Source organism: Micrasema longulum, unplaced genomic scaffold (genome assembly GCF_059751315.1).
Source record: "Micrasema longulum isolate JH-2025_06_02 unplaced genomic scaffold, ASM5975131v1 h1tg001411l, whole genome shotgun sequence".
Classification (NCBI taxonomy): Eukaryota; Metazoa; Arthropoda; class Insecta; order Trichoptera; family Brachycentridae; genus Micrasema; species Micrasema longulum.
The window spans coordinates 327851-344537 of NW_028278597.1; positions in this window are offsets into that span (position 1 = coordinate 327851).

A 16687-nucleotide genomic window follows, 5' to 3' on the forward strand; every position below is an offset into this window, starting at 1 on the left:
AGGCGTGTTTGTAGATATTAAAACCGTTAATTTAATATGTAAAATAGAAGTGAGGAGCATAAATGTTTTATTCATCGATCTACCGGGACTGCATTTGAGGTGAATTCATTTACAAAAAATGGAAAGATGTCGCTTTTTTTGTGTAAAAAAAGTTTTTTTTAAATGTTAACCAACAACATTCGTTTTTTGTGGATCTCAATCAGATTCTTTCTTTAAATTCCTTATAATTTCTCCCCCTATATTTCTTTTAACTGGATTTTTAGTAATACTAAAATAATGTGAATTTCAATATATTTAAAAAATCGTATTCCTATATAAATACACCCCTCTGTTGATGAGAAGACCGCAGTTTGACATTTGCAAAAAAAATGACATATTTAAAATAATATTAATTTTATGTTTTGGGATTCAACCATAAACAAGTACCTACTTAAATTCAATATTTGAAAATAAATTACTTAAAGTTTTGGAATTTAATCACAAACAAGTACCTAGGTACCTATTTATCAATGAAAAGTCATTTTCCAAGATAATAGCAGGCAAACCAACGTTCGGGCAGGACAACGTCTGTCGGGTCCGCTAGTAGAATATAAATCATAACAGACATAAACCAGTACACAAAATAATATTATCGTTAAAATTAATAAAATAGAGTACAAAAAAAAAACTTTTAATTTTTTAAATACAGTACATAGATTATAAATTAAAGGAATCAATAATGCAAAAAGTAACTGTTTAAACGATATAAAAAATAGAACGAAACATCATAATGTATTGTATGGATGAGTGCGCGTGAATTGATTTGAGGTTAAATGAGAAAGATGGATAACAATTGAAGTTATTTATTGAGTAGATACATCCTTATATCTTTGCACAGAAGGAATTAACAATAGCAAACACTGGCGAGGAGCTGGCGGACGGGTGACACAAAATGCCAAGATGAAATGTGCATATTCTTTCGCTGCACGACGTTTAATTACTTGTCCGAGCTGACGTTGCGTCTGAACTGATTATTAGGGCAGTAGTCAGCTAGAGCAAAAAATATATTATGTCTTTGATGGTTGTTAAATTGATCACTTTAGCCAACCAATGACAGGACATAAGCAATAATATATGATAATATTTCCACATATTATAATGAATGCTTAATTTGATTTCCCTTTTCAAGATTTTTTTGAGATTTTAGCCATCCCGTTAAAAACATCGTTTTCTTACCCCTTAGCATTTCATTCCTTCGTTTCGTACGTTCATTCATTTTCCATACAACTAATTCACTTTAATGATATCCAATTTGAAATTTGCCCTTTTTTGGCGCACACTAATAAACACTGTGGTAATTAGGTTTTACGCAGTTATTAATTAAAAAAAATATATATTTATATGAATTAATAAAAAAAACAAAATTAATTAAGTATGGAAATAAATTATTCAATTTATTTATTACATTTTTTTAATTCACAATATATTCATGTAACATTTATTGAGACACATATCTCAATTTCATTGAACCAAAGTAAAATGAAAACAAAACGAACGACGAGTCACGCTATTTTTCTGAAAAGTTTGGCTAAAATAATAGAACGCCACGTCACTTTGTCGTTACTAAATACCTCGTTTGTAAATAAATTTTATTTGCGCGTACGCCGAAAAAAATGGTTATCAGTTGACGATTTCACAACCAATGTTTATCTAAAACTAATCTGTTTGCAATACTTTGGTAGAATTAAAATTACTTTTTGTTCCGTATAAGGATTGCACCTATAAATTAAACACTCGGATTATTTCTAGCAAGTTCTAACCCCTCCTCACGTGGGCCGAGTTCTGTGAAGTTGAGCAAATTGCTTTTGTTTTTCCCTGAGCCCCACTGAGCCCAAATTTTAGACAAGCCCCTTACAAATATGAGGAGAGCGCTCGGATTAGAGACCGGACTGGACGTGTAGGTATAAACTTAGACCAGTTATTTGCAGAGTTTGGGATACGGTACCCGGAAACGTTCCTTGCTATTGAAAATCCCCCCATAAACAGCTGGTTAATTAAATTCATCTTATAATAACAAAAAAACATAATGTTTCCAAAAAAACCTTAATTTTGTTTTTCAGTGCTATACGAGAGTGATTATTGATTATATTTTGTCATCATCAGCTGCATTAGTCCACTTCTCGCAGCGTTCTTTGTCGGGAATTGACCCGAGACCTTTTGCATGGCAAAAAAACGCGCTAACCACTAAATCAGAAGGCCAATTTATTATATTTATAATGACTTAAATAAATAAAAAAACAGCAAATAAATAGTAAATCATTTTATTTCATTTATTTATTCATATAAAATTACACTTGTTTAAACATCAATGAACTTGTTCAGGCTTTTTAGGCTGTGCCCGTGTCAAACTATAATAATCAACCATAGAAAGTACAAAGTATAATTGATTTAATTAAATTATAGTAACATGTAAATAACAATCCAGAAAAACAAAGTATAAATAATATTTTTTTTAAGAAGACAATGGAAAAAGAATAATCAGGTTTAAATATTAAAATAAAAAATTAACAGATTTAGATTTATAAATAATGAATTATTACACAAAAAATTGGTATCATTGAAATGAATATTATTTTTTAAATATAAAAACACAATTGAAATGATAATTGAGACATGGTTTCTAAAAACTCACACTATACTGTAGTAAGAAATGAGAGTAATAAATAATATGCCAAATAACAGTGAGTACTAATTTCAAAAATATAAAGTGAATAAACATTAAAATATCAAGATATATTTATTTATTATATATACGGCCTAAGCCAATTACAACAGCTACATGAAGAAACATAAATGCAAGAAACTGAACAAAAAGAACATAAAACTATTTATGGGCAAACAAGGGCAAAACAATATTTGTACACAATATATTCAAAAAAACGAAAGACCTAAAACTTTGAGCTAAACCATACCATATATAAAAAATGTATTAAAATTTTGTTACCTACTAAGTCTAGAGATTTTCAGTGGGACACTTTTTTTTTAATCCGGTTTAATTCACACGCATACATGTGTTATGTAGGTACCTGCCGCGGGTGAATCATCAATATAAGTGATTATGCATAGCTTACCACTATATTTGACAATGTATACCGATAATAATGTTTTATAGTAAACACGTTTATGCGAAAATAAGTAAAATAATTTTTATTTATTATAAATCACCATTACCATTTATTTCTTCCTACAAAAAAATATACATCAAATACGTCCAGCCCGTTCTCAGTGAACAATGAAACTAGCCAATTACCTCAGTTTATTTCTCCATACAAAAAAAGGAGACTTTATTTTACATCTTTAATCCAAGTCGGCTCTTTTAGTACTAAAAGAAGTTGTAATAATTGAAGTTGTACCATCAAACAATGAAATATTCTGGTGAGAAAACACCCTTTTAAATAAATATTTCATATCAATCATGTCGCGAATCAAACCCGAGACCGCTCGCATGGTAGGCAAACGCACTGACATTGACATTGAATTCATTTTATTAAGAAAACGCATGAAAATATTAAATTCGCGATTTTATATTTTTGTTTTATTTGACTTTTTGTACGTAATGTAATTGTACATTTTCAGGCTTATTGTCTAACTAACCAATAAAATAAAAGTTTAATCCAAGTAAAAACATATTCAAAAGAAAATAAAGATAAAAAAAAGCCGAAGATATTTAAAAATAGGAATATATATATATTTGTGTATACCTTTAATCAATACCATTAATCAATGGTTATTACGTTATTTTTTTTAAATTCAGTTTTTTTTTTAAATGTTTAGTTTATTTTAAGTTTCACATCGGATTTCAACTTATGTTGTAATTTGTTAATTTTAATGACTCCCGAGGGGGTGAAATCCAGTCTTTTGTCTTCAATTATTTGGACAAACTAAAATATTGTAATAATTCAGTCAGATAGATATCTTCACAACAATAAAAGTTTCAGCTCTTGAACTTTACTAAAATCAACATATGGAAGAAATTAAGAAATATGGATGTTCTAACATATGGATGGCAAAGTGGTGAATGTTATACAGTGTGTAAAGTGGCCACTCAACCAGCCAATGACAGGTCATAAGCTCTGTAAATGCCTAGACTTCCATATTCCATTTTCTAAGGTATTCTACATCCCTGTTGTAATTTGTCAATTATAAAAATTATGTCAAATATTGGTTTCTAAGAAGTATATTTTTCTCTATGAACGTCGACGCATAAATGTTTTTAGAAAAATGTATGCTTAAGCTTAGGAGGGAAATTTTCAACACATTTCCCCTCGCCTTTAGTTTGAATAACCTCGATTTTCCAATAAACTTTCTTCCTTCTTTTCGTTTCTAAGTCTTTTCTTTTAGGATAAGGGATGTGCGATATTCTTTTATAAGGCGTCACTCAGTTCGTACGATCGAAGATCTTTGTCATGATGTATTAAGCCAGAATTAGTTAACGTTGTAAGAAAATGTACCTTGAAAAATAATAAAGCTGGATTAAAAATAAAGACTTGAAATACACCAGGAACCTTAACAACGCGCTTATGCTTAAATAAAAACCGAGAAAATGAAATAAGGTGCATGTAAATAGAATAAATGTTTCAAGAATACTTCTTTAATAAAGAGTATAAATTTACATTTGAGAAATTATAATGAGACAGTTGATTAACTTAAACAATCTGAAATTTATTCATCAAAGCGCAACTCATGCTCAAGCTTTTATATTGGTAAAACAACTAGAAATTTCATTATTAAGACAAGAGAGCACAAATGGTATTTAAGAAATAATAACTGTTCGGAATTCGGCAATCACGTTATTGAAAATAATTACAGCTATGATAATATCAATTCATTAAGGGGGTATTTCAACATCTATTTTTTAAGCCCGATTTACCGAATGTAAATTTAAAAAATAAGCTACCTGATTTAAATTATGTTTGCAACTAACCAATTTCACTAATGAAATAATGGTTGATCAATCAAAAAAAGCTACCTGATTTAAATTATGTTTGCAACTAACCAATTTCACTAATGAAATAATGGTTGATCAATCTTTTAACTAGCTAATCAAGACATTCGTCTGGCAACACATTCGTAGAAAGTTCCAACCATAAAAATCTATCCATTTGTTGTCAAAAATTGCGCATCTTTCAAAATACACATTCCCACGGATACCGTTATTCTGTCATTTTAAGTTATTATGTTCTACATTTTGTCAATTTGCCTAAGTTTTAGAAACGTCGTTTTTTTGTGTTATCAAAAATTGAATTAAATAATTAAGGTTACTTTTTACGACGCTAAGGTTAATGTATCTACATTTTTTCTTTCGTAGTTGGCTTTAAACGGTTATTTTTCTATTTAAGTATTTTCTCTTTGGGTTTTCCAATTTTTTAATACTAAATATAAAAAAAATAACTTTCTTTTAAATAAACTTTATTTTAGTTAAATGTGCCAGTATGCATAGAAAAAGAACAAATGTTACCAGGAATAAATGTTATGGGTTGAAAACTGATTGTTATTATCTTAAAATTCGATAAACAACTCGGCTAGGTTACGAAATCGTGTCAAGATAAGGTTTCCTTATTCAAGCTCTAATCAAATTTAATTCTGTTTTATTAATATGATACCAACCTCATTTAACACAAAATATTGGAATTCTGTCCAAAAATAATTTCGAATATATACGGTTTTCAATGCTATTAAAACTTGAGCAGAGCCGTCACAATTATAACGTGGGTGACGCCACAAATAAAATGTACTTTCTACAGAGAAAATACATCTATTCCACTTTAGCGACGATTTAAACGATTTAACTTTTTTTTTTGCGATAATAAACATTAAAAGAAAGTATTCTGATGCTAAAATAATCTTAGTGGGTGACTTTAACTTACCAAATGTTAACTGGAACTATGAGGTTAATGACTTGCCCACTGTATCTGCAACAGGATGCGCTCGTGAAATCATGGATATGTCTAGCTTTGTAGGGTTATCACAAGTGTGTTCAGTGTTTAATTCTATGGGCCGTCAGCTTGACCTGGTATTTACTAATATACCTAAATTTGTGCCTCGTGATTCTGGTACTTTACGCGATAGTGAAATTAACGTGTCAACATCATCTGCAGAGCTTCTTCCTCAAGATCTTTTTCATCCTCCTCTGGACATTGTATTTTTTAGCTTAAAAAACAAAATTAATCGTGTCAAGGAACCCAAACTTAACTTTCATAAAGCGGACTACGCAAAAATTGTAACATCACTCAGCGATATTGACTGGTCTTTTACAAATCAAAATGACATAGAAGATACGCTAGAAACTTTTTACTCGAATTTAAATAATATTATTAATAAGTATGTCCCATTATGCACTGCCAAAACTTCTACATTTCCAATATGGTTTAGTAAAGATGCCATTGTTGCTGTACATAATAAAAAAAGTATCCACAAACGCTTTAAAGAAACAAACTCTCTTTCACATTACTTGGAATTCAAAAAGTCACGTGCCGATTGTAAAAAGTTATCTAGGGCAAGTTATGAATCTTATATTAATAAAATAGAACTTTCTGTCACTAGCAATCCTAAAACATTCTGGAATTTTACTAATTCTCTTAAAGAAGGTGAATCCAGTATCCCCAGTTCAATGTTTTTGAACGACATTAGAGCAGATGACCCACGTAAAGTTGCTGACTTATTTGCAGATTATTTTAAAAGTGTTTTTGACGATGTAATAACCGATAACGACATTCCTTCTATGGCCTTAGATAGCGTCTTGGATATTTCTAGTTGCCAAATTACTCTTCAAGATGTCATAAATAAAATAAAAGCCCTAGACGTTAGTAAATCTGCAGGTCCCGATAATATCCCACCACTGTTTTTAAAATCTTCTTTACCTATAATAGCTGAACCAATAAAAAATATTTTCAACACTTCTTTAACCTCAGGCTGTTTTCCATATAAATGGAAATCTAGCTATCTTATCCCAATATTCAAAAAAGGCGATAAGAATGACATTACAAACTACAGACCAATCTGTATCCTGTCTACAATACCGAAGTTATTTGAAAGTATTGTTCTTGATAAAATATCGGTGCAAATTAAGAGTATTATTGTACCTCAGCAACATGGTTTTACATCTAATAGATCCACTCTTACTAACCTCCTTATTTATGAAAATTATATTAGTGAATCACTAGGTAAGAAATTACAAATTGATTCCATATACACTGACTTTTGTAAAGCTTTTGACAAGGTCTGTCATAAATTACTATTAGCTAAATTATGTAAAATGGGTTTTGGAGGTAAATTTCTAAACTGGTTAACTAGTTACTTGAACGATAGACAATTAATTGTAAAAGTAAGGTCTTTTTCCTCTTATTCTTTTAAGGCTACCAGTGGTGTACCTCAAGGTTCTCATTTGGGTCCGGTGCTTTTTTTACTTTTTATCAACGATATTTCAAAAATTTTTAATGACGTCATGTTTTTACTTTTTGCGGATGACCTTAAAATTTATAGGGTGATAAAGACCTTTGAAGATTGTCTGTCCGTTCAACAGAACCTCAATTCTCTAGATGAGTGGTGTAAAGAAAATAAAATGTACTTAAACACTAAAAAATGTCAGATCATTCGTTTTCATCGAATAAAAAAACCGCTCATTTTTTGTTACAGTATTGGCGGTGTCAATCTTTCTACCGTATCAATGATAAAGGATCTCGGGGTATTTTTTGATGAAAAATTGTCTTTTGTTTATCATGTCAATGAAATTTCAAGCAAGGCATTAAAAATGTTGGGCTTTATTTTGAGAAATACAAAAAACTTCAAGTCCATCCGATCATTGAAAATATTATACTGTTCTCTTGTAAGAAGTAATTTAGATTTTAATTCATCAATATGGTCACCCTGCTATAATGTTCATGTTTATAATATAGAAAACATTCAACATAAATTTCTACGATATATAAACTACAAACTAAACATTCCAATTCAAAATGTGAATTATGACTATTTATTAACACTGCTTAACCTAACAACACTTTCTGAAAGAAGAACTATTAATGATCTCATTGTACTGTATAAAATTGTAAACTCTCTTTTTGACGCACCAAAAATACTTGAATTGATTAATTTTAGAGTACCGGCTGTCAATACTAGGAGTACTTTATTGTTTCATTGCTCCAGTACTTCTTCCAACCAACAAAACAATTCATTGATACCGAGACTGCATAGGTTAGGTAACACTTATGGAACGGCTGCAGACATTCTGTCCAATTCTTTACCATCTTATAAGTCCAAAATATCAAGTTTATTTGTAGCTGCTCGTCAAACCATTATTGACAATTCAATTTCATAATTTAAAAAAATACTTACTTGTTTATTTTTATTACCTTATACTTGTTTTTTTATTTTTTACCATTATATCAAATTGCACTGTAGTATTGGCAAATACGTATTTCATAGATACATATTTTTATTTCTTATTTTTTCGTAATAATATATGCTTGCTTGTTTATTAATTTAACTTAAAAATGTCTTTCTTGCTTACCGTAACACTTTATTTATTGTTTGCCTTACAGAATTTATTTCATAAGCTTATATCTTTGCATTTTTTGTTTATATGCTTACTGTTTTTTCTTGCATACCTTTGTTATTATTGTTTTTTTTACTTTGTAAAACTTTTTATCATATTCTTTCTAACTAATTTCACATATTTTTTCTGTATATTCTGTTTATTATTTAGTATGTTAGCATGTAATTCATTTTTATTTTTTGTAAATGCCTTTTGGGCGTTAATGAACAAAATAAATAAATAAATAAATAAATAAATAAATAATCAGAGATTACAAAATCGATTTTTAAACTTAAATGTGATTTAGCAGGACATGTAAGATAATTAGGATTTTCTTAAGATGATAAAATACCCCCTAATGCTAAAGGTAAGATAATTACGAAAAATAAGAAATTCAAAAAGCTGTCATTGGTTATATTCCCATAACAAATAACTAAATCGAAAATTAAAATAACAATCTATTGCTAAACAAACGTTCAATTACTAAAAATTTATTTTATTCTAAACTCGGACAAAAAACCCTGGAGACGTGTTAAGAGATGATGCATTTAGGTATAGTATAATTCTTTTGTAAGAAATAAAATATTTGGTGTTATTTTACTTAAAGCCTTGACAATGGAACACTGTTCTGAACCCACTTGCAGATTTAATTTATGCTGTGATTGAACACAAAGAAAATATTTAGTTATTTATTTGGATTAAAAAAAACTATACTAATAGTTTACCAGTAATTCACAGTGATAAATTTGTATTTTTTGTTGTGTGGTAGTTAGCGCTTTAGCCTATTATTTTTAAGGTCCTAGGATTATCTTTGAGTGCACCTGAAATGTTAGACTGATCATTTTACTTTCCATGCAACAAAAATGAGCTAGATACGCTGAAGCTGGAGTGGTAATGAAGTTCCCTATACATTACTGGGTGCGGATGAGAAAATGATATTTTAAAATATTTAATGTGTTTTTAAGTGATATTTTTTAATCGAGTGTATCTACTACTTAATTCAAAAATAAAATAGACAACTGTAATATTGAACTCAAAATCAGAACACACGCTTTTCTTAAAGATCCCTTAAATTTGTAGTTAATATGGAATTTATTTTTATTATTATTATTAATAATAAAACATATAATACAAAAAGTACATATTGTACTCCCAGGAGTTATTAAAAAAACTCATTTGGGACCTTACATAAAAGAAAAACATTTTTCTGACAAAACATAATATCATACAAAGTCTATACATCCGAAATAGTAAGAAAAATTTATTGTATAAGAAACATAAAACACAATACTTAAGACCATTTGTATAAATTACATTGATAACTATCACTATGAAAAATATTTATGTAATATTTTTAATTGCGACACTTCTGGATTTTTTATTCGATTTTTCATGTTTTAGCTCATCGGGTAGTTTATTATATTTGGAATGGCCAATGTTTTCCAAAGACCTACTGCCGAACTTTGTTGAGCGAAACTTAGACACATGAAGATTCCCTAAGTAACGCATATTGTAATTCTGAATATTATGACCAAATGTGTATTTTAAATTTGTGTGAGCAGAAAAGTTTATAGTATTTAAAATAGTATCGGTTATGTCATGCAGTGGCATCACCTTGAAAGGAAGTATCTTTGTTTGTCGGTAGATATCATTGACATGGGAATCCCATTTAAGTCTAAGAATGTTTTTTAGGGCTTTGTTCTGAAGAACTTATATTTCCGAGATTTGATTTTTGCTGGCACTTCAAATTACATCGTACGTCATATTTTCAATTTAATTCCAACTGACATAAGATATAAGATTAAATGTTATATGCAGGTAAATCTCTAATGAAATGGCACAAAAAGTGGAATGGTGGAATTAGTTTATTTATTTATAATATTTCTTGTTTTGTGTCAGTATCATAAGTCTATACTGATATAATATATTTTAAACATTATCTACTGTAAATTATTGTCGAAATTCTCAAACAGTAGCTTAATACATCACACTAATAATCAAATACAAAAGATATTACTGGCAATAAATATGCTCTGTATTCTGATTCATTAAATTTATCACTACCCAACTACAAGATTTGAGACTTTTTCAGATGCGCGACGTGGTGGACAAGCTACATAATTCCAAAAAAATATATGAACGTATTTTTGGCAAAAAGACGGAAAAAATTTGCATAGATTGGATTTAATTAGTTAGAACATGTGTGATGTACTTAGTTATTATATTGGATATCATTCTGATAAAAATGACAAATGTTAAATATAAAGTTTTTTCTCATATGTTTCATAAACACTTTTTTACTGCGAAAAAACTTTTAATATAATACTCGAGAGTGTTTTGTCCTCTCTGTTGTAACAAATTTAGACCTAAATAACTCCACCGGAAAGAGATACAGCTTGTCTGCAAACATTTGGACTTACTCAAAAATTGTTAAGATAATTTATTTATCTTTCTCTCACTTATGCAAAAAATCATTAAATATTTATTTTCCTATTATTTTAGTTTTTTAATTTTCTCCTCACAAGTTGACAATTATTATACTTTTTGTTTTGTATTTTATTTATTTTCTGGATTTTTTTGTCAATACGTTTAACATATTTTACAAAACTTACGAGTTATCTCTGCATCGTTTTATAAAATATTTCTCTTCATGATTTTTTTTACATCATTTTATATTTTTATACATAAAAATATACTATTTACCTAAGTATATATTTTTAATGTTATTCAAAATTGTTTCCTCATTTTTTTTAACTGGTTCAAAGTATTTTTAATACCAAATTATCTTTCTTTTATCGATAATTCTATAACTGGTAATATTTTATTCTTTTGTATAGTTTATCTTTTTTAGACTTTCTTATCTTGTCAATTAATAAAATTATTTTTAATGCTCTGTATTACTTATAATTATGCTTACATGTATGTTTATTTAATTGTATTTGTAACTAATATGTAAAAGGACCTAAGTACCGTTTATTTCAATAAAATAAAATAAAGTAATAACAAAAGTTAAAACTGTTTTTATTTTATCTGATAGAATTGTTTCTGCAGCATTTAACCATTTATTTGGAAAATAACTGTTATTACGATAACTAATCTAAATCGAACCAGTCAGATGCTTAGCCTTAAAATCAAAGTACTTCTCTGTAAAACTAGACTAGGACAGAGACAAACACTATTCTTTGTTCCCAGACTATACAATGTATTTACTGTGAGAGACTTCAAAAGTTTAACTAATCACACCTCTAAAAAAAAAAACTAAAAAATGAGTCATGAAAAAGAAAGGCATTTTTTTAGCTAAATTGCTAGCAAAATATGTTACTTTTTGGTTTTTTGTACCAAAATATTTAAATTGTATATTTTTATATGTGTATGCGTAAATGTAAGGTTGTGTATATATGTGTATGCTAGTATGTAAGTATATACACATGTATGTTGTATATGGATATGTGTATGTGCATGTATGTATCAGTATGTATGTGTAATTTTGTTCATAAATTTGTGCTGTCACGTTAAACTGATTTAACAAACCAGTATGCCTAGGCTATCTCTATGTGGGATTTTTTTTCTTATCGTTTTGTTTTATTATTTTTCACATGAATTTTAAACCAATGTAATTATAAGAGAAACAATTTCAATAAATGTTTTTTAAAAAAACGTGTTAGGTAAATGGCAAAAATACCGTAAAAAAATAAATATTTCCATTCGTCCCTGGACTTTTGTCATATGGAGTTGGGACTTTTATCCACAAAAATTTAATAAATTAATACTTCGGAAAAATAATAAAATAAACATATTTATAAATTTAAACTCTAATTATAATTGTTATAAAGTCGCCAACGTTCGCATGCGGTAATATTTCAAGAAAGATACGCGCGTAAGTTTGTTTAGTGGGGTTTCGGAATTTTAGCTTGGAGACCAAAAAGTGTCGAAAATGGCCGATGGCGACGATAGACCAAAAGTGTGCCCGGCTGTAAATCTATCGCATTATTATTTACGCCCTGGTTCAAGCTGTGTTCCCGCCATAAATATGGAAAGCCTAGCGCCATTATGGCTTTGTGGGACCGCGGAGCGGACAGGGGGGAAGCTACCGTAAAAAAATCCGGCACGCTTTTCCGGGTGCGATATTAAATCTTAAAGAAGGTGGAACTTAAGTTTCAGGGCTAGCTCGTGTGGAGATTACTATATTCGAAAAGAATCTTACGAATACCGAAACTAAGAAAAAATATTATTATCAGCTTATCCATTACCCACAACATACTCAATAATATTGATTTTATATTCATATTTTGATATGGGTTTGCTCCGTGTTAATTTGGTTTTTTTAAATTCATTTATTTATTAAAAGCATACAAAAATTAACATATAAATTATCAAGTCCTACTGAACTGAATAACATGCAGTTCGTCAACAGGTGCCTATAGTTAAGTTCTAATATATAAACATAATCGTATCTCTTAAATTCTATAAACATATAAAAACTCTTATTACTATGGAAAAAAACAAAAATATGCTCATCAAAAATAAAAAATTGTCCAAATAAAAAACAAAAAAAAATTTGATATAAAAAAACACGTTCTAAAAGCCAGATTCTAAACAGACGTCTTTCTCTTGAGCCAGATAAGTTTTTTTGATTTTTCATATTTAATGGGGGCATATTATACATTTTTGGTATATTGTACTCTAGTGTTCTTTTTCCGTATTTATTATTGGCGATAAGAGTTTTCAATAGTTTGTTCATTTATTTTATTTTGAGTTCAATTTGATTTTAATATGTTTTGGAAGTAGAATTATATGGAGTAGCCTTACATTTGAGTAATTATGCTTTTTTATCATGGTATTTAGTGAGATGTAGAAACTATAACTATTGGCATCAAATTTTGGTTTTTTGCAAATTATGTATTTTATTTGTAATGGTTATTATTGGGAATATGGATTTTCACGTGAATGCGGGACGAGAAATAGGTGGGAGCGAAGCCCTAGGGCTTCTGCAATATTCTTGAGTGGAGTGCACTGTATTTAATTTTAGTAAAAAAGTAAGTGAATATCCTCGATATGTGTCAATCAGTCACAGCCCTAACAAATGAGATGGATTAGGAATGAATGCCACTCACCTTATTTTCGTTCTTGATGGAGTTGCTGTAGTCTGACTGGTTACTTGCGAGCGGCACAAACACTAGGACAGGCCCCAGATCTGAAACTGAACACTGGTGGTTGGTGGAAATAAAGTTTATGATGCGGTACGCGTTCAAACAAATTTTGTCTAAAGTAGTGGTCATTATTTACGACTATTACGTTTTTTTTTTTAATAAGTCTCTATTTCTGCAGATTAATGTTTTAGTTAGTTGGACAAAAACGAACTGAAACGACGTTGTGGTGCCGTGCCTAATGTCACAGACTCACGGATTAGAGGTCCAAATTTCGTACCTTGCTGCACCCCAACTTGATTTCCGTTTTCTAATATTAGGTTTTTTACAACTTTTTAACAGCAGCCAAAGATATTTTGTTTAATTAAAAAAATAAAAATAGTTCTAAATAGAAAATACATTTTAATTTTATGTTTTTTAGTAAATTTTATTTAAAAAAATTAATACATTTTTTAACTGTGTATTTGTTGCAGGTGCTGTCTCGGCTCAAAGCATTTTTTCTCAATAAAACACCCGAAAGAAGTTTAATTTTTAAATTTTATTAATCAGTAGGTGCAAAAAGTTCTGAAAATCGGTAATCGATTTGAGTTATTTTAAAAACAATATTTTCAAATGGTCCAAATGAACAAATGTTTTTAAACCAGCCAATGACAGGTCATAAGTAAGGTCTTCTGGTCGTCTTCTAGACTCATTATCTTAACCCATAATCCGCATCATAAAGTACCTGGTCAGCACCGTGCAAAAGAACTGATAAAGAGTACTCGCAAAGTTATGCTTTTGGCCTAATAAAACTCAGCAGAAATTAAGGGAGGAATATCATTGGAGCCTGTACAGGGCACTGAAGATTGAACAAACACCTTGCTAGAATGAATATTTCCAAAACTTATAGAAGTTTTGGAAATATTCATTACATATAGATGTAGATTCTGGAGTGAAGGATTCAATTAAATTTTTATTTAGTCATATATATGTACATTACAAAATGGAATATCTTAATTCATACATAAAGAAAAAATTCAAATAATTTGGTAAAATTTGGTATATACACAAATAACACATAAATATACATATTAGCAAGAGAATAATATGTTAAAGAAGTAACAGAATCTTGTAACAAAAAACTCCCACAGAGACGTAAAAAATGTAAATGTCCGAAATAATATTGTTCAACATAGAGATAGCCCTTCCAACAGCCATAACAGCCAAAGTGAAAAAATCTATGCTGACCTTGTCTACGGTAATTATCCGAAACATAAAAGCTAATGCTCCGCATACTTTCAGGGCTGTCAATAATACCGCGCAACAATCATAAGAAGTGCGTAGTTAAATACACATTCCTTCTGGTTTTCAAACTGCTATAACCAAGTATACTCTGGAGGAACTCAGTAGGATAAAGCCATGGATAATATACGCACTCCGTCATGTAGAGAAACCGAAAAAAATTCTTCTGAACCCTCTCCACCATAAGAGAGTACTTCAACTTACACGGTCCCCAAATCACCGAGCCACTCTCAAGTCTACATTGCACCAACGAGTTATAAAGAATTATCAGTACTTGTGTACAACCAAAAACCCTGGCAGTACACAAGACGAATTTCAACATCTTCAACGAACTACTACAGACTGTTTCGATCTGATCATGAAATGTCAGGGAACTCACAAAAATAATGCCTAGATCTTTAACCTTCGAAATCCGGATATGATTTTGGTCATTCGTTCTTTAGTGGAAGAAAAGCGTTTTGTGTGCCCTGGTGAAAGACAAAACTAAGCATTTTGAAATATTAAACAATAATTTATTTCATCTTCGTTATTCAGAAACGTTTATTATATCCGCCTGGAGAGTACGAAAATCATCCAAAGTTTTCACCCTCAAAAATAGCTTCAAGTCATCCGCAAATAATTAAAAACCCTATTCGACCACAATTGTTTTAATATCATTGATAAAAATAACACCATAATGAGGAAACACCTATGCAAATTTTATGTCAATGAGATGCTTTACATCATAAAAGAAGCATTATTCTCAGGGGACCAATGGTTAAACCTAAGGATGTTGAAGAACTCGCCCCCTACCTAATAGTCCGATACTTTACGGATCTGGGCTCGAAGGGGGAGATTTAGCCAAATTTAAACTCTCGCCTTCCACACAGTAGCTAGCATAGACCTGGGCTTGGAAGGCGAGAACTTTTCACGGGGACCCGTCACAATAAATCTTCAGAGGTCGCAGTGACGTCAGGAGCTTGCATAGCACTGACCCCCCTACTATGAATAAAAATAAGAAAAATCCTCGTCATAATGTGTTAAACAAAGTACTTTTACTCATAAGTTTACATGTACAAGCTCTATCTGCCCACTCGAAATAAACATAAGCATCTACAGACAAAAATGTTTTTTTTTACCAGTCTGTTTTTTTGGTTGACAGGAATATATTGCTTTTAGCAATGAGTTTAATTTTCTGGAAACTTAACAAAAAAATTGATAAGTCCTTGAGTTTTATACTCTCTTTTCTTAAACAATCTCGATCTCTTTTGTAATATGCAGAGGAGTTTTTTTCTTAATTATTGTTCTTTTGCATGAAGTTTGTATCAAACTATATAAGACAACATTCTCATCCACAGCCTTGGTAAAATGTGGAGGCCCTACATTCCGCTTTCAGATAGATTGCCTATTTTTTTATTCAAAATGTTGTCGCAGGTTGTAACATCGCGTCGGTGTGAATTAAAATTCGAAAGAGCTTATAAACGCTTATCCGAAACCGGTCGTTTGTTCTAATAAAGCTCTCACGGAAATTACTACTTCTGGGAGCAATCGTAAATCCATCCGCCAATTTGTATGAATAAATTATTTATTTATTTATTTATTTATTTATTTATTGATTTACACGCCCAATGGGCTTTTACATATTTTAGAAATTACATTTAAGTGCAGCAGTGAAACATAAGTATGTAAATTTGGTAAAAATAAAAGA